This window comes from Festucalex cinctus, chromosome 18 (assembly GCF_051991245.1).
Source record: "Festucalex cinctus isolate MCC-2025b chromosome 18, RoL_Fcin_1.0, whole genome shotgun sequence".
Classification (NCBI taxonomy): Eukaryota; Metazoa; Chordata; class Actinopteri; order Syngnathiformes; family Syngnathidae; genus Festucalex; species Festucalex cinctus.
The window spans coordinates 13445580-13472568 of NC_135428.1; the positions used below are offsets into that span (position 1 = coordinate 13445580).

The 26989-nt window shown below is 28.7% G+C and overlaps 1 long non-coding RNA gene across 1 annotated transcript; it reads right to left on the reverse strand.

The window, feature by feature from the left end:
- Window positions 1–5771: 5771 nt before the first annotated feature.
- Window positions 5772–9326, reverse strand: LOC144006796 (uncharacterized). Its single transcript, XR_013279945.1, has 3 exons — window positions 8838–9326; window positions 7891–8134; window positions 5772–7790 (listed from the first exon to the last, which is right to left on the reverse strand). It is a non-coding gene; the product is annotated as an uncharacterized LOC144006796 (long non-coding RNA).
- Window positions 9327–26989: the final 17663 nt, after the last annotated feature.

Below are 26989 nucleotides of genomic sequence, written 5' to 3' on the forward strand. Positions count from 1 at the left end.
AATTTTTTAAACGACCATGTATAGTAAGGCATTTTTACGACCAAGTATAGTAAGGTGTTTTTTTGTTTTTTTAAACGACCATGTATAGTAAGGCGTTTTTTTTTGTTTTTTTTTAAACGGCCATGTATAGTAAGGCATTTTTTTTTAAACAGCCATGTATAGTAAGGCGTTTTTTTTTGTTTTCTTTTTTAAACGACCATGTATAGTAAGGCGTTTTTTTTTAAACAACCATGTATAGTAAGGCTTTTTTTTCTTTTGTAAATGACCATGTATAGTAAGGCATTTTTTTTTAAACAACCATGTATAATAAGGCTTTTTTTCTTTTTTAAACGACCATGCATAGCAAGGCTTTTTGTTTTGTTTTTTTAAACGACCATGTATAGTAAGGCGTTTTTTTTTTTTAAACGACCATGTATATTAAGGCGTTTTTTTTTAAACGACCATGTATAGTAAGGCATTTTTTTAAACAACCATGTATAGTAATGCATTTTTTTTAAACGACCATGTATAGTAAGGCGTTTTTTTTTGTTTTTTTTTAAACGACCATGTATAGTAAGGCATTTTTTTAAACGACCATGTATAGTAATGCATTTTTTTAAACGACCATGTATAGTAAGACGTGTTTTTTTTTTTTTTTTTTAAACGGCCATGTATAGTAAGGCACTTTTTTTTTTTTAAATGACCATGTATAGTAAGGCGTTTTATTTTTTTGTTTTTTATTTTTTTAACGACCATGTATAGTAAGGCGGTTTTTTTTTGTTTTGTTTTTTAAACGACCATGTAAAGTAAGGCGTTTTTTTTTAAACAACTATGTATAGTAAGCCATTTTTTTTTTTTTAAACGACCATGTATAGTAAAGCATTTTTTTAAACGTCCATGTATAGTAATGCATTTTTTTTAAACGACCATGTATAGTAAGGCGTGTTTTTTTTGTGTTTTTTTTTTTAAATGACCATGTATAGTAAGGCATTTTTTTTTTTTTTTTTTTTTTTTTTTTTTTTTTTAACGGCCATGTATAGTAAGGCATTTTTTTTAAACGACCATGTATAGTTAGGCGTTTTTTTTTTGTTTTTTTTTAAACGACCATGTATAGTAAGGCGTTTTTTTTTAAACAACCATGTATAGTAAGGCTTTTTTTTTTTTTTTTAAACGACCATGTATAGTGAGGCGTTTTTTGTTTTTTTTTTTAAACGACCCTGTATAGTAAGGCATTTTTTTAAACGACCATGTATAGTAAGGCGTTTTGTTTTGTTTTTTAAACGACCATGTTTAGTAAGGCGTTTTTAAAAAAAAAAGACCATGTATAGTAAGGCGTGTTTTTTTTTTGTTTTTTTTAAACGGCCATGTATAGTAAGGCATCTTTTTTTTTTTTTTTTTTAAACGGCCATGTATAGTAAGGCATCTTTTTTTTTTTTTTTTTTTTTTTTTTTTAACGACCATGTATAGTAAGGCGTTTTTTTTTGTTTTTTTTTAAACGACCATGTATAGTAATGCATTTTTTTTAAACGACCATGTATAGTAAGGCGTTTTTTTTTTTTTTTTTTTTAACGGCCATGTATAGAAAGGCATTTTTTTAAATGACCATGTATAGTAAGGCGGGTTTTTTTTTTTAAACGACCATGTATAGTAAGGCGTTTTTTTTTGTTTTTTTTTAAACGACCATGTATAGTAATGCATTTTTTTTAAACGACCATGTATAGTAAGGCGTGTTTTTTTTTTTTTTTTTTTTTAAACGGCCATGTATAGTAAGGCACTTTTTTTTTTAAATGACCATGTATAGTAAGGCGGTTTTTTTTTTTTTTTTTTTTTTTTTTTTAACGGCCATGTATAGTAAGGCATTTTTTTAAACGACCATGTATAGTAAGGCATTTTTTTAAACAACCATGTATAGTAAGGTTTTTTTTTGTTTTTTTTTAAAACGACCATGTGTAGTAAGGCGTTTTTTTTTTTTTTTTAAACGACCATGTATAGTAAGGCGTTTTTCTTTAAACAACCAGGTATAGTAAGGCGTTTTTTTTTTTTTTTTAAAAAAGACCATGTATAGTAAGGCTTTTTTTTTAACGGCCATGTATAATAAGGCGTTTTTTTTTTAAACGACCATGTATAGTAAGGCGTTTTTTTTTTTTTAAACGACCATGTATAGTAAGGCGTTTTTTTTTTTTTTTTTAAACGACCATGTATAGGAAGGCATTTTTTTTAACAGCCATGTATAGTAAGGCGTTTTTTTTTTGTTTTTTTGTTTTTAACGGCCATGTATAGTAAGGCATTTTTTTAAACAACCATGTATAGTAAGACGTTTTTTTTTTTTAAACGACCATGTATAGTAAGGCGTTTTTTTTTTTAAAAAAGACCATGTATAGTGAGGCGTTTTTTTTTTTTTTTTAAACGAATATGCATAGTAAGGCATTTTTTTAAACGACCACGTATAGTAAGGCATTTTTTTAAACGACCATGTATAGTAAGGCGTTTTTTTGTTTTTTTTTAAACGACAGCGTTTTTTTAAAAAAGACCATGTATAGTAAGGCGTGTTTTTTTTTTTTTTTTAAACTGCCATGTATAGTAAGGCATTTTTTTTTTAAATGACCATGTATAGTAAGGCGTTTTTTTGTTTTTTTTTAAACGACAGCGTTTTTTTTAAAAAAGACCATGTATAGTAAGGCGGTTTTTAAAAAAAAAGACCATGTATAGTAAGGCGTGTTTTTTTTTTTTTTTAAACGGCCATGTATAATAAGGCTTTTTTTTTTTTTTTAAACGACCATGTATAGTAAGGCGTTTTTTTTTTTAAACGACCATGTATAGTAAGGCGTTTTTTTTTTTTTTAAACGACCATGTATAGTAAGGCGTGTTTTTTTTGTGTTTTTTTTAAACGGCCATGTATAGTAAGGCATTTTTTTTTTAAACGACCATGTATAGTAAGGCGTTTTTGTTTTTTTGTTTTTTTTCTTTTTTAAATGGCCATGTATAGTAAGGCATTGTTTTTCTTAGACGACCATGTATAGTAAGGCAATTTTTTTAAACGACCATGTATAGTAAGGCGTTTTTTGTTTTTTTTTAAAACGACCATGTATAGTAAGGCATTTTTTTAAACGACCATGTATAGTAAGGAGTTTTTTGTTTTTGTTTTTTTAAACAACCATGTATAGTAAGGCGTTTTTTTTTTTTTTTTTTTTTTAACGGCCATGTATAGTAAGGCATTTTTTTTTTTTTAAAACGGCCATGTATAGTAAGGCGTTTTTTTTTTTAAAAAGACCATGTATAGTGAGGCGTGTTTTTTTTTTGTTTTTTTTAAACGGCCATGTATAGTAAGGCATTTTTTTTTTTTAAATGACCATGTATAGTAATGCATTTTTTTAAAACGACCATGTATAGTAAGGCGTGTTTTTTTTTTTTTTTTTTTTTTTTTTTTTTAAACGACCATGTATAGTAATGCATTTTTTTAAAAAGACCATGTATAGTGAGGCATTTTTTTAAACGACCATGTATAGTAAGGCGTTTTTTTGTTTTTTTTTAAACAACCATGTATAGTAAGGTTTTTTTTTGTTTTTTTTTAAAACGACCATGTGTAGTAAGGCGTTTTTTTTTTTTTTTTAAACGACCATGTATAGTAAGGCGTTTTTTTTTTTTTAAACGACCATGTATAGTAAGGCGTTTTTTTTTTTTTTTTTAAACGACCATGTATAGGAAGGCATTTTTTTTAACAGCCATGTATAGTAAGGCGTTTTTTTTTTGTTTTTTTGTTTTTAACGGCCATGTATAATAAGGCATTTTTTTTAAACAACCATGTATAGTAAGACGTTTTTTTTTTTTAAACGGCCATGTATAGTAAGGCGGGTTTTTTTTTTTAAACGACCATGTATAGTAAGGCGTTTTTTTTTGTTTTTTTTTAAACGACCATGTATAGTAATGCATTTTTTTTAAACGACCATGTATAGTAAGGCGTGTTTTTTTTTTTTTTTTTTTTTAAACGGCCATGTATAGTAAGGCACTTTTTTTTTTAAATGACCATGTATAGTAAGGCGTTTTTTTTTTTTTTTTTTTTTTTTTTTTTTTTTTTAACGGCCATGTATAGTAAGGCATTTTTTTAAACGACCATGTATAGTAAGGCATTTTTTTAAACAACCATGTATAGTAAGGGTTTTTTTTTTTTTTTTTTTAAACGACCATGTGTAGTAAGGCGTTTTTTTTTTTTTTTTAAACGACCATGTATAGTAAGGCGTTTTTCTTTAAACAACCAGGTATAGTAAGGCGTTTTTTTTTTTTTTTTTAAAAAGACCATGTATAGTAAGGCTTTTTTTTTAACGGCCATGTATAATAAGGCGTTTTTTTTTTTAAACGACCATGTATAGTAAGGCGTTTTTTTTTTTTTAAACGACCATGTATAGTAAGGCGTTTTTTTTTTTTTTTTTTAAACGACCATGTATAGGAAGGCATTTTTTTTAACAGCCATGTATAGTAAGGCGTTTTTTTTTTGTTTTTTTGTTTTTAACGGCCATGTATAGTAAGGCATTTTTTTAAACAACCATGTATAGTAAGACGTTTTTTTTTTTTAAACGACCATGTATAGTAAGGCGTTTTTTTTTTTAAAAAAGACCATGTATAGTGAGGCGTTTTTTTTTTTTTTTTAAACGAATATGCATAGTAAGGCATTTTTTTAAACGACCACGTATAGTAAGGCATTTTTTTAAACGACCATGTATAGTAAGGCGTTTTTTTGTTTTTTTTTAAACGACAGCGTTTTTTTTAAAAAGACCATGTATAGTAAGGCGTGTTTTTTTTTTTTTTTTTAAACTGCCATGTATAGTAAGGCATTTTTTTTTTAAATGACCATGTATAGTAAGGCGTTTTTTTGTTTTTTTTTAAACGACAGCGTTTTTTTTAAAAAAGACCATGTATAGTAAGGCGTGTTTTTTTTTTTTTTTTAAACGGCCATGTATAGTAAGGCATTTTTTTTTTAAATGACCATGTATAGTAAGGCGTTTTTTTTTGTTTTTTTTTTAAACGACCATGTATAGTAAGCCGTTTAAAAAAAAAAAAAAGACCATGTATAGTAAGGCGTGTTTTTTTTTTTTTTTTAAACGGCCATGTATAGTAAGGCATTTTTTTTAACGGCCATGTATAGTAAGGCGTTTTTTTTTTTTTAAACGACCATATGTAGTAAGCCGTTTTTTTTTTTTTTTTAACGGCCATGTATAGTAAGGCGTTTTTTTTAGTTTTTTTTAACGGCCATGTATAGTAAGGCGTTTTTTTTTTAAACGACCATGTATAGTAAGGCGTTTTTTTTTTTTTTTTAAACGACCATGTATAGTAAGGCGTTTTTTTTTTTAAACGACCATGTATAGTAATGCATTTTTTTAAACGGCCATGTATAGTAAGGCATTTTTTTTTTTTTTAAACGGCCATGTATAGTAAGGCATTTTTTTAAATGACCATGTATAGTAAGGCGTTTTTTTTTAAACAACCATGTATAGTAAGGCGTTTTTTTTTTTTTTTTTTTAAACGACCATGTATAGTAATGCATTTTTTTTAAACGACCATGTATAGTAAGGCATCTTTCTTTTTTTTTTTTTTTTTTTTTTTTTAACGACCATGTATAGTAAGGCGTTTTTTTTTGTTTTTTTTTAAACGACCATGTATAGTAATGCATTTTTTTTAAACGACCATGTATAGTAAGGCGTGTTTTTTTTGTGTTTTTTTTTAAACGGCCATGTATAGTAAGGCACTTTTTTTTTTTAAATGACCATGTATAGTAAGGCGTTTTTTTTTTTAAAGCCCCAGTGTGTAGCTCACGACCGCCATCTATCGGTCAAACAAGATAATGCAATGATTTTAAGCACACGAACTACGGCGTCCCAGAGAGACCCTACTTCAACAGCCTACCACCAATTTCACCGGAACAGAACGCAAACAACTTCTGGTATTCCCTCGAGTGATGACGTAAGTGAATTGCATTTGTTAGACATACTGTACAGATCCCTAATAATTGTGATTTAGTCATTTAATTTCAGAATTAATATTTTTGTCGGCATTGTTTGGAAATACTGTACGTCAGCTAATGATAATGGCTATCTATGTTCATATTTGTTAGTGTAACTAAACCATGCAACAGAGAACACACAGTTATGTTATACGTTTTATAGACATGTGGACCATCTCAAAGGGGGCGAGAGAGACGACGAGGAAGAGAACGCGGTGCCTCGTAACGTACAATTATGTCATCATGGAAAAATAATTCCATTCGAGCATGCATGTGAATGGCTCAAAACATACCTTTGCTTGGAATATGTGGTATTTAGATTACATAGTTTGCTGATATGTTTAGTATATCGTGCAAAAATAATGGTGTTAACTGAACGACACATCTGCAACTCAGACTCGTAACCCCCCCGTGTCTTGTTGCTACTAACCACTCAGAAAAGTGCTGCTTACAAAAACATTTGAAACCCTTTACTCAGATATCGATTTGTCACCATGTTGAACAATTTTACCTAATAAATATCACTAAGCAACTTAATTAGTTTTGATTGAAGATACAACAGCTTCCTTGTACTTCGATGTGCAGGAATTTACATGGCTTTCACAAATAGTCTTGCTCATGTAATAATGTACTTCATTGGCTCAGTGACTTTCAGTTCATTGTTTGGTACCTCATCTGACATACAATTGTTACCTTCTTGCAGAGACTCGTACAGGAAATGACCATGGAGGAACATGAAGATATCCAAGTCCAGCTGATAGACTGACACCAAGAAATACTTTTTGACACATCAGCACCACCATGATTTCCTGTACCTGGATCCCACATCAGCACCACCATGATTTCCTGTACCTGGATCCCAGACTGCAGCACCTTGGTGGACTTGTAGCAAATAAGTGACACTTTCCCAGATCCTTGAGGACAATACAAAGGTTTTTTACCTGGCATATAATTAGTCCATGTCTGACACTTGTTGTTGTAGTTTGTATAACTTGTATATTGTTGTTGTGTGTTAATTTGTACATTTTGAATAACTAAAAAAATACTATTTCCTTTGGCGTCAACATGCAGTGTTCATTCGACACCTAACCTAACACTATTTTACATGACCAGAAATGTAAAACATCAAAAGCCTGGAGAATTATTATAAATGCTTGCAATGACAAGGAATTCTTCATTGGCCAATGAATGTAAGGTACAGTACATGAAAATGAATGAATAAAATAAAGTAAAATAAAAGTCTACATGAAATGAACATATTAACTAAAAAAAAAAAAAAATGCTGTTAGAATATAATGAGCTACATGAATTGCAGTTGTTCCAGAATTTTACCAATACGCTGTGCATTTCAAAATATGGAAAATAGACATACAGGTTTGGGCCAAAAGTAGTGTTACAGAGCAGGTATGTGTTGTACACAGCTAAAATATCTGATTAACTCAATACCATGATGGTTTTTTTTGTGTGTGTGTGTGTGTGTGTGTGCTGACATTGCCCCCCATTAACATTGCAACATTCCTCAAACTCTCCCGAACACAGTATGATCTGTAACACTACTTTTCGCCTACTCTATGATGTTATTGGGGCAAAATTAAGGAAGGCTTGTCCATTGATTGTGTGAACAGACTGCAGTAAAAATGAAGTCACTTCAATGTTTGCTGGTTTTATTAAGTTTGACATGCTCCTTGACTGCACAAGTACATGTTATGGAGTGAGGGCATGTTCCCACCAACGATGATATCATATTCTTCAAAGGCTTGCTGAGGAAAGTGAGGGAGGAGTCACTCCATGGCTTCAGACACCTGGTCAGCAGGTCCTGTGTAAAACAAGTGGTGCTTGTACATGTGACCATTCCGTATTGCTTCACACAAAAAGTTCATGTAGTGTGCAATGCCGTCCATATGTAAATGACATACCAAGACGTCGGCTGACTTCAGTTTGTTGCAGCTCAGATATGGTAGGTGGAGATACTGGTGGTACAACACCGAAGCCTTCTGGGGTCCTCCATTCAAGTGTCCTCATTCGGGGCATTCCAATATGGCTGCTGACTCTCCCCTTGATATTTTTTTTTCTTGCAGGTCGGTGATGTATTTAAACGGTGCATGAATGCTTGTATACATCAGAATATGGTTCTGGAACCCCTCAAGTTTGGCTGTTGATCTAGTGTGACACAAACAAAAACACAATTATAAAATAAAATAGAATAATTGATGATACTACTATATGTCACCAACTTTCCAACAAAGCCCCCAAAATAGAGGTAAGATCTTTAGTTTTTGGGCCCAAAACATTGTATTAGCTAGATAAAAGTAACTTGACTGCATACTGCATAGAATATGCAAAGGCTGCTTGCTTGTCGAATTTCCGTGGAAAACGTGGCAGCCTGTAAATTCTTGTGCACCCAATTACACAATGGACCAGTACACACTTGAGTGAGAGAGTTCAGACTCTAGCAGTGCTTACGGTACAGCCAGCATTTAAGTCCAGAAAGTTATTCCCTGCCGAAAATTAATTTCGAGAACCCTATTTTCACCAACCACAACGAAAATCATTTTCAACTCCTCCACTAATACAGTATGCTTTAGATTCTCTATTGAAGTTATGGGCAAATATACCTCCGAAATCACAGTTACATTACATTACACAATAACTTGCGCATTTACTCTAAATATAACGTGCCAGCGGGAATCTTTTTTTTTTTTCAAAGCAAGTAGCTACATAACGAAATCGTTCGAGTGGTGCGGAGTTGCTAATCAACAGCTACAGTGATCGTAAAACAAAGGTACGAACATCGTATTAATTAGTACAGTGTATACTTTTTCTCTCGCTCTCAAAACGTAAACACAAATGTACTCTTACTTACCGGTCAAGTAGAAAGCAGTCGAAGGCACCGGCACGTCCCAAACCTAGTCTGTTCCTCATTTCTCTCCATCTGGCAAATGCGGCTACAATATAAACTCTTGTTTTGTCGCGCTGAAATAAAATAAATTCCCAAAGTAAGTGTGATGCTTGATAATGCTCTCTTCGGGGACCGGAAACTCTTCTTCTTCGTGGACATGCGGTCGCCATACAAACCGGAAGTGCGTTCCAAAAACGCGTTAAGAAATGGAGCGCTGAAATTTGTCTTTGACGGCACCCGTAGCAGAAAGATGGCGGCGAAACATGGCAGACACTAGCAGGCGAGGCGCGGACATGTAAGATAATTTGCGATTTCTAGACTAACCGTTATATTTTAAAAAAGTACGTTTATGCGATACAACATATCTTTTTACATACTACTAACACAAACAATTGTTTTTTTTTTCCGAATGATTTATTATTTCACCACTAGATGCCACTGTATAATACTGAGTGTACCTTTAAACGGCCATGTATAGTAAGGCATTTTTGTTTTTAAACGACCATGTATAGTAAGGCTTTTTTTTTTTTTAACGGCCATGTATAGTAAGGCGTTTTTTTTTTTTTTTTTAAACGACCATGTATAGTAAGGCGTTTTTTTTTTTTTTTTAAACGACCATGTATAGTAAGGCGTTTTTTTTTTTAAACGACCATGTATAGTAATGCATTTTTTTTAAACGGCCATGTATAGTAAGGCATTTTTATTTTTTTTTAAACGGCCATGTATAGTAAGGCATTTTTTTAAATGACCATGTATAGTAAGGCGTTTTTTTTTAAACAACCATGTATAGTAAGGCGTTTTTTTTTTTTTTAAAAGACCATGTATAGTGAGGCGTTATTTTTTGTTTGTTTTTTAAACGACCATGTATAGTAAGGCGTTTTTTTTTAAACAACCATGTATAGTAAGGCGTTTTTTTTTTTTAAAAAGACCATGTATAGTGAGGCGTTATTTTTTGTTTTTTTTTAAACGACCATGTATAGTAAGGGATTTTTTTAAACGACCATGTATAGTAAGGCGTTTTTTGTTTTTTTTTAAACGACCATGTATAGTAAGGCGGTTTTTAAAAAAAAAGACCATGTATAGTAAGGCGTGTTTTTTTTTTTTTTTAAATGGCCATGTATAGTAAGGCATTGTTTTTCTTAGACGACCATGTATAGTAAGGCAATTTTTTTAAACGACCATGTATAGTAAGGCGTTTTTTGTTTTTTTTTAAAACGACCATGTATAGTAAGGCATTTTTTTAAACGACCATGTATAGTAAGGAGTTTTTTGTTTTTGTTTTTTTAAACAACCATGTATAGTAAGGCGTTTTTTTTTGTTTTTTTTTTTAACGGCCATGTATAGTAAGGCATTTTTTTTTTTTTAAAACGGCCATGTATAGTAAGGCGTTTTTTTTTTTAAAAAGACCATGTATAGTGAGGCGTGTTTTTTTTTTGTTTTTTTTAAACGGCCATGTATAGTAAGGCATTTTTTTTTTTAAATGACCATGTATAGTAATGCATTTTTTTAAAACGACCATGTATAGTAAGGCGTGTTTTTTTTTTGTTTTTTTTTTGTTTTTTTTTAAACGACCATGTATAGTAATGCATTTTTTTAAAAAGACCATGTATAGTGAGGCATTTTTTTAAACGACCATGTATAGTAAGGCGTTTTTTTGTTTTTTTTTAAACGACCATGTATAGTAAGGTTTTTTTTTATTTTTAAAAAGACCATGTATAGTGAGGCGTTTTTTTTTTGTTTTTTTTTAAACGACCATGTATAGTAAGGCATTTTTTTAAACGACCATGTATAGTAAGGCATTTTTTTAAACGACCAAGTATAGTAAGGTGTTTTTTTTTTTTTTAAACGACCATGTATAGTAAGGCATTTTTTTTTTTTTTAAACGACCATGTATAGTAAGGCATTTTTTTAAACGACCATGTATAGTAAGGCATTTTTTTTAACGGCCATGTATAGTCAGGCGTTTTTTTTGTTTTGTTTTTTTTTTGTTTTTTTTTAATCGGCCATGTATAATAAGGCTTTTTTTTTTTTGTTTAACGACCATGTATAGTAAGGCGTTTTTTTTTAAACGGCCATGTATAGTAAGGCATTTTTTTTAACGGCCATGTATAGTAAGGCGTTTTTTTTTTTAAACGACCATGTATATTAAGGCGTTTTTTTTTTTTTTTTTAAACGACCATGTATAGTAAGGCATTTTTTTAAACGACCATGTATAGTAAGGCGTTTTTTATTTTTATTTTAAACGACCATGTATAGTAAGGTTTTTTTTTTTTTTTTAAAAGACCATGTATAGTGAGGCGTTTTTTTTTTAAACGACCATGTATAGTAAGGCAATTTTTTAAACGACCATGTATAGTAAGGCATTTTTACGACCAAGTATAGTAGCGTGTTTTTTTTTTTTTTTTTTTGAAACGGCCATGTATAGTAAGGCATTTTTTTAAACGACCATGTATAGTAAGGCATTTTTTTAAACAACCATGTATAGTAAGGTTTTTTTTTGTTTTTTTTTAAAACGACCATGTGTAGTAAGGCGTTTTTTTTTTTTTTTAAACGACCATGTATAGTAAGGCGTTTTTCTTTAAACAACCATGTATAGTAAGGCGTTTTTTTTTTTTTTTTAAAAAGACCATGTATAGTAAGGCGTTTTTTTTTTTTTAAACGACCATGTATAGTAAGGCGTTTTTTTTTTTTTAAACGACCATGTATAGGAAGGCATTTTTTTTAACGGCCATGTATAGTAAGGCATTTTTTTTAAACAACCATGTATAGTAAGACGTTTTTTTTTTTTAAACGACCATGTATAGTAAGGCGTTTTTTTTTTAAAAAAAGACCATGTATAGTGAGGCGTTTTTTTTTTTTTTTTAACGAATATGCATAGTAAGGCATTTTTTTAAACGACCACGTATAGTAAGGCATTTTTTTAAACGACCATGTATAGTAAGGCGTTTTTTTGTTTTTTTTTAAACGACAGCGTTTTTTTAAAAAAGACCATGTATAGTAAGGCGTGTTTTTTTTTTTTTTTTAAACGGCCATGTATAGTAAGGCATTTTTTTTTTAAATGACCATGTATAGTAAGGCGTTTTTTTGTTTTTTTTTAAACGACAGCGTTTTTTTTAAAAAAGACCATGTATAGTAAGGCGTGTTTTTTTTTTTTTTTTAAACGGCCATGTATAGTAAGGCATTTTTTTTTTAAATGACCATGTATAGTAAGGCGTTTTTTTTTTTTTTTTTTTAAACGACCATGTATAGTAAGCCGTTTAAAAAAAAAAAAAAAGACCATGTATAGTAAGGCGTGTTTTTTTTTTTTTTTTTTAAACGGCCATGTATAGTAAGGCATTTTTTTTTAAACGACCATGTATAGTAAGGTCTTTATTTTTTTATTTTATTTTTTTTAAATGGCCATGTATAGTCAGGCGTTTTTTTTTTAAACGACCATATATAGTAAGCCGTTTTTTTTTTTAACGGCCATGTATAGTAAGGCGTTTTTTTTGTTTTTTTTAAACGACCATGTATAGTAAGGCGTGTTTTTTTGTGTGTTTTTTTAAACGGCCATGTATAGTAAGGCTTTTTTTTTTTTAAACGACCATGTATAGTAAGGCATTTTTTTTTTTAACGGCCATGTATAGTAAGGCGTTTTTTTTGTTTTTTTTAAACGACCATGTATAGTAAGGCGTTTTTTTTTTTTTTTTAAACGACCATGTATAGTAATGCATTTTTTTAAACGGCCATGTATAGTAAGGCATTTTTTTAAACGGCCATGTATAGTAAGGCATTTTTTTAAACGGCCATGTATAGTAAGGCATTTTTTTTTTTTTTAAACGACCATGTATAGTAATGCATTTTTTTAAACGGCCATGTATAGTAAGGCATTTTTTTTTTTTTTTAAACGGCCATGTATAGTAAGGCATTTTTTTAAATGACCATGTATAGTAAGGCGTTTTTTTTGTTTGTTTTTTAAACGACCATGTATAGTAAGGCGTTTTTTTTTTTTTTTTTTTTTAAAACGACCATGTATAGTAATGCATTTTTTTTAAACGACCATGTATAGTAAGGCGTGTTTTTTTTGTGTTTTTTTTTAAACGGCCATGTATAGTAAGGCACTTTTTTTTTTTAAATGACCATGTATAGTAAGGCGTTTTTTTTTTAAACGGCCATGTATAGTAAGGCATTTTTTTTTTTAAACGACCATGTATAGTAAGGCATTTTTTTTTTTTAACGGCCATGTATAGTAAGGCGTTTTTTTTTTTTTTTTAAACGACCATGTATAGTAAGGCGTTTTTTTTTTTTTTTTAAACGACCATGTATAGTAAGGCGTTTTTTTTTTTAAACGACCATGTATAGTAAGGCATTTTTTTAAATGACCATGTATAGTAAGGCGTTTTTTTTGTTTGTTTTTTAAACGACCATGTATAGTAAGGCGTTTTTTTTTAAACAACCATGTATAGTAAGGCGTTTTTTGTTTTTTTTTAAACGACCATGTATAGTAAGGCGTGTTTTTTTGTGTGTTTTTTTAAACGGCCATGTATAGTAAGGCATTTTTTTTTTTAAACGACCATGTATAGTAAGGCATTTTTTTTTTTAACGGCCATGTATAGTAAGGCGTTTTTTTTGTTTTTTTTAAACGACCATGTATAGTAAGGCATTTTTTTTTTTTAACGGCCATGTATAGTAAGGCGTTTTTTTTGTTTGTTTTTTAAACGACCATGTATAGTAAGGCGTTTTTTTTTAAACAACCATGTATAGTAAGGCGTGTTTTTTTTTTTAAAAAGACCATGTATAGTGAGGCGTTATTTTTTGTTTTTTTTTAAACGACCATGTATAGTAAGGGATTTTTTTTAAACGACCATGTATAGTAAGGCGTTTTTTGTTTTTTTTTAAACGACCATGTATAGTAAGGCGTTTTTTTTAAAAAAAGACCATGTATAGTAAGGCGTGTTTTTTTTTTTTTTAAACGGCCATGTATAATAAGGCTTTTTTTTTTTTTTAAACGACCATGTATAGTAAGGCGTTTTTTTTTTAAACGACCATGTATAGTAAGGCGTGTTTTTTTTGTGTTTTTTTTTAAACGGCCATCTATAGTAAGGCACTTTTTTTTTTTAAATGACCATGTATAGTAAGGCGTTTTTTTTTTGTTTTTTTTTAAACGACCATGTATAGTAAGGCGTTTTTTTTTTTTTTAAACGACCATGTATAGTAAGGCATTTTTTTTTTTAACGGCCATGTATAGTACGGCGTTTTTTTTGTTTTTTTTAAACGACCATGTATAGTAAGGCGTTTTTTGTTTTTTTTTAAACGACCATGTATAGTAAGGCGTTTTTTTTTTTAAACGACCATGTATAGTAATGCATTTTTTTAAACGGCCATGTATAGTAAGGCATTTTTTTTTTTTTTAAACGGCCATGTATAGTAAGGCATTTTTTTTAAATGACCATGTATAGTAAGGCGTTTTTTTTGTTTGTTTTTTAAACGACCATGTATAGTAAGGCGTTTTTTTTTAAACAACCATGTATAGTAAGGCGTTTTTTTTTTTTTTTTTTTTAAACGACCATGTATAGTAATGCATTTTTTTTAAACGACCATGTATAGTAAGGCGTGTTTTTTTTGTGTTTTTTTTTAAACGGCCATGCATAGTAAGGCACTTTTTTTTTTTAAATGACCATGTATAGTAAGGCGTTTTTTTTTTAAACGGCCATGTATAGTAAGGCATTTTTTTTTTTAAACGACCATGTATAGTAAGGCATTTTTTTTTTTTTAACGGCCATGTATAGTAAGGCGTTTTTTTTTTTTTTTTTAAACGACCATGTATAGTAAGGCGTTTTTTTTTTTTTTTAAACGACCATGTATAGTAAGGCGTTTTTTTTTTTAAACGACCATGTATAGTAATGCATTTTTTTTAAACGGCCATGTATAGTAAGGCATTTTTTTAAATGACCATGTATAGTAAGGCGTTTTTTTTGTTTGTTTTTTAAACGACCATGTATAGTAAGGCGTTTTTTTTTAAACAACCATGTATAGTAAGGCGTTTTTTTTTTTTAATAAAGACCATGTATAGTGAGGCGTTATTTTTTGTTTTTTTTTAAACGACCATGTATAGTAAGGCGTTTTTTAAAAAAAAAGACCATGTATAGTAAGGCGTGTTTTTTTTTTTTTTTTAAACGGCCATGTATAATAAGGCTTTTTTTTTTTTTTAAACGACCATGTATAGTAAGGCGTTTTTTCTTTAAACGACCATGTATAGTAAGGCGTGTTTTTTTTGTGTTTTTTTTTAAACGGCCATGTATAGTAAGGCACTTTTTTTTTTAAATGACCATGTATAGTAAGGCGTTTTTTTTTTTTTTTTTTTTAAACGACCATGTATAGTAAGGCGTTTTTTTTTTTTTTTTAAAAAGACCATGTATAGTGAGGCGTTTTTTTTTTTTTTTTTTTAAACGACCACGTATAGTAAGGCATTTTTTTAAACGACCATGTATAGTAAGGCGTTTTTAAAAAAAAAAAAGATCATGTATAGTAAGGCGTGTTTTTTTTTTTTTTTTTAAACGGCCATGTATAGTAAGGCATTTTTTTTTTAAACGACCATGTATAGTAAGGCGTTTTTGTTTTTTTGTTTTTTTTCTTTTTTAAATGGCCATGTATAGTAAGGCATTGTTTTTTTTAGACGACCATGTATAGTAAGGCAATTTTTTTAAACGACCATGTATAGTAAGGCGTTTTTTGTTTTTTTTTAAAACGACCATGTATAGTAAGGCATTTTTTTAAACGACCATGTATAGTAAGGAGTTTTTTGTTTTTGTTTTTTTAAACAACCATGTATAGTAAGGCGTTTTTTTTTTTTTTTTTTTTTAACGGCCATGTATAGTAAGGCATTTTTTTTTTTTAAACGGCCATGTATAGTAAGGCGTTTTTTTTTTTTAAAAAGACCATGTATAGTGAGGCGTGTTTTTTTTTTTTTTTTTTTAAACGGCCATGTATAGTAAGGCATTTTTTTTTTTTAAATGACCATGTATAGTAATGCATTTTTTTAAAACGACCATGTATAGTAAGGCGTGTTTTTCTTTTGTTTTTTTTTTGTTTTTTTTTAAACGACCATGTATAGTAATGCATTTTTTTAAAAAGACCATGTATAGTGAGGCATTTTTTTAAACGACCATGTATAGTAAGGCGTTTTTTTGTTTTTTTTTAAACGACCATGTATAGTAAGGTTTTTTTTTTTTTTTAAAAAGACCATGTATAGTGAGGCGTTTTTTTTTTTTTTTTTTTTTAAACGACCATGTATAGTAAGGCATTTTTTTAAACGACCATGTATAGTAAGGCATTTTTTTAAACGACCAAGTATAGTAAGGTGTTTTTTTTTTTTTTTAAACGACCATGTATAGTCAGGCGTTTTTTTTGTTTTGTTTTTTTTTTGTTTTTTTTTAATCGGCCATGTATAATAAGGCTTTTTTTTTTTTGTTTAACGACCATGTATAGTAAGGCGTTTTTTTTTAAACGGCCATGTATAGTAAGGCATTTTTTTTAACGGCCATGTATAGTAAGGCGTTTTTTTTTTTAAACGACCATGTATATTAAGGCGTTTTTTTTTTTTTTTTTAAACGACCATGTATAGTAAGGCATTTTTTTAAACGAACATGTATAGTAAGGCGTTTTTTATTTTTATTTTAAACGACCATGTATAGTAAGGTTTTTTTTTTTTTTTTAAAAAGACCATGTATAGTGAGGCGTTTTTGTTTATTGTTTTTTTTAAACGACCATGTATAGTAAGGCGTTTTTGTTTTTTGTTTTTTTTAAACGACCATGTATAGTAAGGCGTTTTTTTTTTTTTTTTTAAACGACCATGTATAGTAAGGTTTTTTTTTTTTTTTTTTAAACGACCATGTATAGTAAGGCAATTTTTTAAACGACCATGTATAGTAAGGCATTTTTACGACCAAGTATAGTAAGGTGTTTTTTTGTTTTTTTAAACGACCATGTATAGTAAGGCGTTTTTTTTTGTTTTTTTTTAAACGGCCATGTATAGTAAGGCATTTTTTTTTAAACAGCCATGTATAGTAAGGCGTTTTTTTTTTGTTTTCTTTTTTAAACGACCATGTATAGTAAGGCGTTTTTTTTAAACAACCATGTATAGTAAGGCTTTTTTTTCTTTTTTAAATGACCATGTATAGTAAGGCATTTTTTTTTAAACAACCATGTATAATAAGGCTTTTTTTCTTTTTTAAACGACCATGCATAGCAAGGCTTTTTGTTTTGTTTTTTTAAACGACCATGTATAGTAAGGCGTTTTTTTTTTTTAAACGACCATGTATATTAAGGCGTTTTTTTTTAAACGACCATGTATAGTAAGGCATTTTTTTAAACAACCATGTATAGTAATGCATTTTTTTTAAACGACCATGTATAGTAAGGCGTTTTTTTTTGGGTTTTTTTAAACGACCATGTATAGTAAGGCATTTTTTTAAACGACCATGTATAGTAATGCATTTTTTTAAACGACCATGTATAGTAAGACGTGTTTTTTTTTTTTTTTTTTAAACGGCCATGTATAGTAAGGCACTTTTTTTTTTTAAATGACCATGTATAGTAAGGCGTTTTATTTTTTTATTTTTTATTTTTTTAACGACCATGTATAGTAAGGCGGTTTTTTTTTGTTTTGTTTTTTAAACGACCATGTAAAGTAAGGCGTTTTTTTTTAAACAACTATGTATAGTAAGCCATTTTTTTTTTTTTAAACGACCATGTATAGTAAAGCATTTTTTTAAACGTCCATGTATAGTAATGCATTTTTTTTAAACGACCATGTATAGTAAGGCGTGTTTTTTTTGTGTTTTTTTTTTAAATGACCATGTATAGTAAGGCATTTTTTTTTTTTTTTTTTTTTTTTTTTTTTTTTAACGGCCATGTATAGTAAGGCATTTTTTTTAAACGACCATGTATAGTAAGGCGTTTTTTTTTTTGTTTTTTTTTAAACGACCATGTATAGTAAGGCGTTTTTTTTTAAACAACCATGTATAGTAAGGCTTTTTTTTTTTTTTTTAAACGACCATGTATAGTGAGGCGTTTTTTTTTTTTTTTTTTTAAACGACCCTGTATAGTAAGGCATTTTTTTAAACGACCATGTATAGTAAGGCGTTTTGTTTTGTTTTTTAAACGACCATGTTTAGTAAGGCGTTTTTAAAAAAAAAAGACCATGTATAGTAAGGCGTGTTTTTTTTTTGTTTTTTTTAAACGGCCATGTATAGTAAGGCATCTTTTTTTTTTTTTTTTTTAAACGGCCATGTATAGTAAGGCATCTTTTTTTTTTTTGTTTTTTTTTGTTTTAACGACCATGTATAGGAAGGCGTTTTTTTTTTTTTTTTTTAAACGACCATGTATAGTAATGCATTTTTTTTAAACGACCATGTATAGTAAGGCGTTTTTTTTTTTGTTTTTTTTTAAACGGCCAGTAAGGCACTTTCTTTTTTAAATGACAATGTATAGTAAGGCGTTTTTTTTTTTTGTTTTTTTTTAACGGCCATGTATAGAAAGGCATTTTTTTAAATGACCATGTATAGTAAGGCGGGTTTTTTTTTTTAAACGACCATGTATAGTAAGGCGTTTTTTTTTGTTTTTTTTTAAACGACCATGTATAGTAATGCATTTTTTTTAAACGACCATGTATAGTAAGGCGTGTTTTTTTTTGTTTGTTTTTTTAAACGGCCATGTATAGTAAGGCACTTTTTTTTTTAAATGACCATGTATAGTAAGGCGTTTTTTTTTTTTTTTTTTTTTTTTTTTTAACGGCCATGTATAGTAAGGCATTTTTTTAAACGACCATGTATAGTAAGGCATTTTTTTAAACAACCATGTATAGTAAGGTTTTTTTTTGTTTTTTTTTAAAACGACCATGTGTAGTAAGGCGTTTTTTTTTTTTTTTTAAACGACCATGTATAGTAAGGCGTTTTTTTTTTTTTAAACGACCATGTATAGTAAGGCGTTTTTTTTTTTTTTTTTAAACGACCATGTATAGGAAGGCATTTTTTTTAACAGCCATGTATAGTAAGGCGTTTTTTTTTTGTTTTTTTGTTTTTAACGGCCATGTATAATAAGGCATTTTTTTAAACAACCATGTATAGTAAGACGTTTTTTTTTTTTAAACGACCATGTATAGTAAGGCGTGTTTTTTTTTTTTTTTTTTTTAAACGGCCATGTATAGTAAGGCGGGTTTTTTTTTTTAAACGACCATGTATAGTAAGGCGTTTTTTTTTGTTTTTTTTTAAACGACCATGTATAGTAATGCATTTTTTTTAAACGACCATGTATAGTAAGGCGTGTTTTTTTTTTTTTTTTTTTTTAAACGGCCATGTATAGTAAGGCACTTTTTTTTTTAAATGACCATGTATAGTAAGGCGTTTTTTTTTTTTTTTTTTTTTTTTTTTTTTTTTTTTTTAACGGCCATGTATAGTAAGGCATTTTTTTAAACGACCATGTATAGTAAGGCATTTTTTTAAACAACCATGTATAGTAAGGGTTTTTTTTTTTTTTTTTTAAACGACCATGTGTAGTAAGGCGTTTTTTTTTTTTTTTTAAACGACCATGTATAGTAAGGCGTTTTTCTTTAAACAACCAGGTATAGTAAGGCGTTTTTTTTTTTTTTTTTAAAAAGACCATGTATAGTAAGGCTTTTTTTTTAACGGCCATGTATAATAAGGCGTTTTTTTTTTAAACGACCATGTATAGTAAGGCGTTTTTTTTTTTTTAAACGACCATGTATAGTAAGGCGTTTTTTTTTTTTTTTTTAAACGACCATGTATAGGAAGGCATTTTTTTTAACAGCCATGTATAGTAAGGCGTTTTTTTTTTGTTTTTTTGTTTTTAACGGCCATGTATAGTAAGGCATTTTTTTAAACAACCATGTATAGTAAGACGTTTTTTTTTTTTAAACGACCATGTATAGTAAGGCGTTTTTTTTTTTAAAAAAGACCATGTATAGTGAGGCGTTTTTTTTTTTTTTTAAACGAATATGCATAGTAAGGCATTTTTTTAAACGACCACGTATAGTAAGGCATTTTTTTAAACGACCATGTATAGTAAGGCGTTTTTTTGTTTTTTTTTAAACGACAGCGTTTTTTTAAAAAAGACCATGTATAGTAAGGCGTGTTTTTTTTTTTTTTTTTAAACTGCCATGTATAGTAAGGCATTTTTTTTTAAAATGACCATGTATAGTAAGGCGTTTTTTTGTTTTTTTTTAAACGACAGCGTTTTTTTTAAAAAAGACCATGTATAGTAAGGCGTGTTTTTTTTTTTTTTTTAAACGGCCATGTATAGTAAGGCATTTTTTTTTTAAATGACCATGTATAGTAAGGCGTTTTTTTTTGTTTTTTTTTTAAACGACCATGTATAGTAAGCCGTTTAAAAAAAAAAAAAAGACCATGTATAGTAAGGCGTGTTTTTTTTTTTTTTTTTAAACGGCCATGTATAGTAAGGCATTTTTTTTTAAACGACCATGTATAGTAAGGCATTTTTTTTAACGGCCATGTATAGTAAGGCGTTTTTTTTTTTTTAAACGACCATATATAGTAAGCCGTTTTTTTTTTTTTTTTAACGGCCATGTATAGTAAGCCGTTTTTTTTAGTTTTTTTTAACGGCCATGTATAGTAAGGCGTTTTTTTTTTAAACGACCATGTATAGTAAGGCATTTTTTTTTTTAAACGACCATGTATAGTAAGGCATTTTTTTTTTAACGCCCATGTATAGTAAGGCGTTTTTTTTGTTTTTTTTAAACGACCATGTATAGTAAGGCGTTTTTTTTTTTTTTTTAAACGACCATGTATAGTAAGGCGTTTTTTTTTTTAAACGACCATGTATAGTAATGCATTTTTTTAAACGGCCATGTATAGTAAGGCATTTTTTTTTTTTTTAAACAACCATGTATAGTAAGGCGTTTTTTTTTGTTTGTTTTTTAAACGACCATGTATAGTAAGGCGTTTTTTTTTAAACAACCATGTATAGTAAGGCGTTTTTTTTTGTTTTTTTTTTAAACGACCATGTATAGTAATGCATTTTTTTTAAACGACCATGTATAGTAAGGCATCTTTCTTTTTTTTTTTTTTTTTTTTTTTTTTTAACGACCATGTATAGTAAGGCGTTTTTTTTTGTTTTTTTTTAAACGACCATGTATAGTAATGCATTTTTTTTAAACGACCATGTATAGTAAGGCGTGTTTTTTTTGTGTTTTTTTTTAAACGGCCATGTATAGTAAGGCACTTTTTTTTTTTAAATGACCATGTATAGTAAGGCGTTTTTTTTTTTAAACGGCCATGTATAGTAAGGCATTTTTTTTTTTAAACGACCATGTATAGTAAGGCTTTTTTTTTTTTTAACGGCCATGTATAGTAAGGCGTTTTTTTTTTTTTTTTTAAACGACCATGTATAGTAAGGCGTTTTTTTTTTTTTTTTAAACGACCATGTATAGTAAGGCGTTTTTTTTTTTAAACGACCATGTATAGTAATGCATTTTTTTTAAACGGCCATGTATAGTAAGGCATTTTTATTTTTTTTTAAACGGCCATGTATAGTAAGGCATTTTTTTAAATGACCATGTATAGTAAGGCGTTTTTTTTTAAACAACCATGTATAGTAAGGCGTTTTTTTTTTTAAAAAGACCATGTATAGTGAGGCGTTATTTTTTGTTTGTTTTTTAAACGACCATGTATAGTAAGGCGTTTTTTTTTAAACAACCATGTATAGTAAGGCGTTTTTTTTTTTAAAAAGACCATGTATAGTGAGGCGTTATTTTTTGTTTTTTTTTAAACGACCATGTATAGTAAGGGATTTTTTTAAACGACCATGTATAGTAAGGCGTTTTTTGTTTTTTTTTAAACGACCATGTATAGTAAGGCGGTTTTTAAAAAAAAAGACCATGTATAGTAAGGCGTGTTTTTTTTTTTTTTAAACGGCCATGTATAATAAGGCTTTTTTTTTTTTTTTAAACGACCATGTATAGTAAGGCGTTTTTTTTTTTAAACGACCATGTATAGTAAGGCGTTTTTTTTTTTTTTAAACGACCATGTATAGTAAGGCGTTTTTGTTTTTTTGTTTTTTTTCTTTTTTAAATGGCCATGTATAGTAAGGCATTGTTTTTCTTAGACGACCATGTATAGTAAGGCAATTTTTTTAAACGACCATGTATAGTAAGGCGTTTTTTGTTTTTTTTTAAAACGACCATGTATAGTAAGGCATTTTTTTAAACGACCATGTATAGTAAGGAGTTTTTTGTTTTTGTTTTTTTAAACAACCATGTATAGTAAGGCGTTTTTTTTTGTTTTGTTTTTTAACGGCCATGTATAGTAAGGCATTTTTTTTTTTTTAAAACGGCCATGTATAGTAAGGCGTTTTTTTTTTTAAAAAGACCATGTATAGTGAGGCGTGTTTTTTTTTTGTTTTTTTTAAACGGCCATGTATAGTAAGGCATTTTTTTAAACGACCAAGTATAGTAAGGTGTTTTTTTTTTTTTTTAAACGACCATGTATAGTAAGGCATTTTTTTAAACGACCATGTATAGTAAGGCATTTTTTTTAACGGCCATGTATAGTCAGGCGTTTTTTTGGTTTTGTTTTTTTTTTGTTTTTTTTTAATCGGCCATGTATAATAAGGCTTTTTTTTTTTTGTTTAACGACCATGTATAGTAAGGCGTTTTTTTTTAAACGGCCATGTATAGTAAGGCATTTTTTTTAACGGCCATGTATAGTAAGGCGTTTTTTTTTTTAAACGACCATGTATATTAAGGCGTTTTTTTTTTTTTTTTTAAACGACCATGTATAGTAAGGCATTTTTTTAAACGACCATGTATAGTAAGGCGTTATTTATTTTTATTTTAAACGACCATGTATAGTAAGGTTTTTTTTTTTTTTTTAAAAAGACCATGTATAGTGAGGCGTTTTTGTTTATTGTTTTTTTTAAACGACCATGTATAGTAAGGCGTTTTTGTTTTTGTTTTTTTTTAAACGACCATGTATAGTAAGGTTTTTTTTTTTTTTTTTAAAAGACCATGTATAGTGAGGCGTTTTTTTTTTTTTTTTTTTTTAACGACCATGTATAGTAAGGCAATTTTTTAAACGACCATGTATAGTAAGGCATTTTTACGACCAAGTATAGTAAGGTGTTTTTTTGTTTTTTTAAACGACCATGTATAGTAAGGCGTTTTTTTTTGTTTTTTTTTAAACGGCCATGTATAGTAAGGCATTTTTTTTTAAACAGCCATGTATAGTAAGGCGTTTTTTTTTTTTTTTCTTTTTTAAACGACCATGTATAGTAAGGCGTTTTTTTTTAAACAACCATGTATAGTAAGGCTTTTTTTTCTTTTTTAAATGACCATGTATAGTTAGGCGTTTTTTTTTTGTTTTTTTTTAAACGACCATGTATAGTAAGGCATTTTTTTTTAAACAACCATGTATAATAAGGCTTTTTTTCTTTTTTAAACGACCATGCATAGCAAGGCTTTTTGTTTTGTTTTTTTAAACGACCATGTATAGTAAGGCGTTTTTTTTTTTTTAAACGACCATGTATATTAAGGCGTTTTTTTTTAAACGACCATGTATAGTAAGGCATTTTTTTAAACAACCATGTATAGTAATGCATTTTTTTTAAACGACCATGTATAGTAAGGCGTTTTTTTTGGGGGTTTTTTAAACGACCATGTATAGTAAGGCATTTTTTTAAACGACCATGTATAGTAATGCATTTTTTTAAACGACCATGTATAGTAAGACGTGTTTTTTTTTTTTTTTTTAACGGCCATGTATAGTAAGGCACTTTTTTTTTTTTTTTTTTATTTTTTTAACGACCATGTATAGTAAGGCGGTTTTTTTTTGTTTTGTTTTTTAAACGACCATGTAAAGTAAGGCGTTTTTTTTTAAACAACTATGTATAGTAAGCCATTTTTTTTTTTTTAAACGACCATGTATAGTAAGGCATTTTTTTAAACGTCCATGTATAGTAATGCATTTTTTTAAACGACCATGTATAGTAAGGCGTGTTTTTTTTGTGTTTTTTTTTTAAATGACCATGTATAGTAAGGCATTTTTTTTTTTTTTTTTTTTTTTTTTTTTTTTTTAACGGCCATGTATAGTAAGGCGTTTTTTTTTTTTGTTTTTTTTTAAACGACCATGTATAGTAAGGCGTTTTTTTTTAAACAACCATGTATAGGAAGGCTTTTTTTTTTTTTTTAAACGACCATGTATAGTAAGGCGTTTTTTTTTTTGTTTTTTTTTAAACGACCATGTATAGTAAGGCGTTTTTTTTTAAACAACCATGTATAGTAAGGCTTTTTTTTTTTTTTTTAAACGACCATGTATAGTGAGGCGTTTTTTGTTGTTTTTTTTTTAAACGACCCTGTATAGTAAGGCATTTTTTTAAACGACCATGTATAGTAAGGCGTTTTGTTTTGTTTTTTAAACGACCATGTTTAGTAAGGCGTTTTTAAAAAAAAAAGACCATGTATAGTAAGGCGTGTTTTTTTTTTGTTTTTTTTAAACGGCCATGTATAGTAAGGCATCTTTTTTTTTTTTTTTTTAAACGGCCATGTATAGTAAGGCATCTTTTTTTTTTTTTTTTTTTTTTTTTTAACGACCATGTATAGTAAGGCGTTTATTTTTGTTTTTTTTTAAACGACCATGTATAGTAATGCATTTTTTTTAAACGACCATGTATAGTAAGGCGTTTTTTTTTTGTTTTTTTTTAAACGGCCAGTAAGGCACTTTCTTTTTTAAATGACAATGTATAGTAAGGCGTTTTTTTTTTGTTTTTTTTTTAACGGCCATGTATAGAAAGGCATTTTTTTAAATGACCATGTATAGTAAGGCGTTTTTTTTTTTTTAAACGACCATGTATAGTAAGGCGTTTTTTTTTGTTTTTTTTTAAACGACCATGTATAGTAATGCATTTTTTTTAAACGACCATGTATAGTAAGGCGTGTTTTTTTTTTTTTTTTTTTTTAAACGGCCATGTATCGTAAGGCACTTTTTTTTTTAAATGACCATGTATAGTAAGGCGTTTTTTTTTTTTTTTTTTTTTTTTTTTTTTTTTTTTTTTTAACGGCCATGTATAGTAAGGCATTTTTTTAAACGACCATGTATAGTAAGGCATTTTTTTAAACAACCATGTATAGTAAGGGTTTTTTTTGTTTTTTTTTAAAACGACCATGTGTAGTAAGGCGTTTTTTTTTTTTTTAAACGACCATGTATAGTAAGGCGTTTTTTTTTTTTAAACGACCATGTATAGTAAGGCGTTTTTTTTTTTTTTTTTAAACGACCATGTATAGGAAGGCATTTTTTTTAACAGCCATGTATAGTAAGGCGTTTTTTTTTTGTTTTTTTGTTTTTAACGGCCATGTATAGTAAGGCATTTTTTTAAACAACCATGTATAGTAAGACGGTTTTTTTTTTTAAACGACCATGTATAGTAAGGCGTGTTTTTTTTTTTTTTTTTTTTAAACGGCCATGTATAGTAAGGCGGGTTTTTTTTTTTAAATGACCATGTATAGTAAGGCGTTTTTTTTTGTTTTTTTTTAAACGACCATGTATAGTAATGCATTTTTTTTTTTAAACGACCATGTATAGTAAGGCGTTTTTTTTTTTTTTTTTAAACGACCATGTATAGGAAGGCATTTTTTTTAACAGCCATGTATAGTAAGGCGTTTTTTTTTTGTTTTTTTGTTTTTAACGGCCATGTATAGTAAGGCATTTTTTTAAACAACCATGTATAGTAAGACGGTTTTTTTTTTTAAACGACCATGTATAGTAAGGCGTGTTTTTTTTTTTTTTTTTTTTAAACGGCCATGTATAGTAAGGCGGGTTTTTTTTTTTAAATGACCATGTATAGTAAGGCGTTTTTTTTTGTTTTTTTTTAAACGACCATGTATAGTAATGCATTTTTTTTTTAAATGACCATGTATAGTAAGGCGTTTTTTTTTTTTTTTTTTTTTTTTTTTTTTTTTTTTAACGGCCATGTATAGTAAGGCATTTTTTTAAACGACCATGTATAGTAAGGCATTTTTTTAAACAACCATGTATAGTAAGGGTTTTTTTGTTTTTTTTTAAAACGACCATGTATAGTAAGGCGTTTTTCTTTAAACAACCAGGTATAGTAAGGCGTTTTTTTTTTTATTTTAAAAAGACCATGTATAGTAAGGCTTTTTTTTTAACGGCCATGTATAATAAGGCGTTTTTTTTTTAAACGACCATGTATAGTAAGGCGTTTTTTTTTTTTTTTTTAAACGACCATGTATAGGAAGGCATTTTTTTTAACAGCCATGTATAGTAAGGCGTTTTTTTTTTGTTTTTTTGTTTTTAACGGCCATGTATAGTAAGGCATTTTTTTAAACAACCATGTATAGTAAGACGTTTTTTTTTTTTAAACGACCATGTATAGTAAGACGTTTTTTTTTTAAAAAAAGACCATGTATAGTGAGGCGTTTTTTTTTTTTTTAAACGAATATGCATAGTAAGGCATTTTTTTAAACGACCACGTATAGTAAGGCATTTTTTTAAACGACCATGTATAGTAAGGCGTTTTTTTGTTTTTTTTTAAACGACAGCGTTTTTTTAAAAAAGACCATGTATAGTAAGGCGTGTTTTTTTTTTTTTTTTTAAACGGCCATGTATAGTAAGGCATTTTTTTTTTAAATGACCATGTATAGTAAGGCGTTTTTTTGTTTTTTTTTAAACGACAGCGTTTTTTTTAAAAAAGACCATGTATAGTAAGGCGTGTTTTTTTTTTTTTTTTAAACGGCCATGTATAGTAAGGCATTTTTTTTTTAAATGACCATGTATAGTAAGGCGTTTTTTTTTGTTTTTTTTTTAAACGACCATGTATAGTAAGCCGTTTAAAAGAAAAAAAAAGACCATGTATAGTAAGGCGTGTTTTTTTTTAAACGACCATGTATAGTAAGGCATTTTTTTTAACGGCCATGTATAGTAAGGCGTTTTTTTTTTAAACGACCATATATAGTAAGCCGTTTTTTTTTTTTTTTAAACGGCCATGTATAGTAAGGCATTTTTTTTTTTAAACGACCATGTATAGTAAGGCATTTTTTTTTTTTAACGGCCATGTATAGTAAGGCGTTTTTTTTTTTTTTTTAAACGACC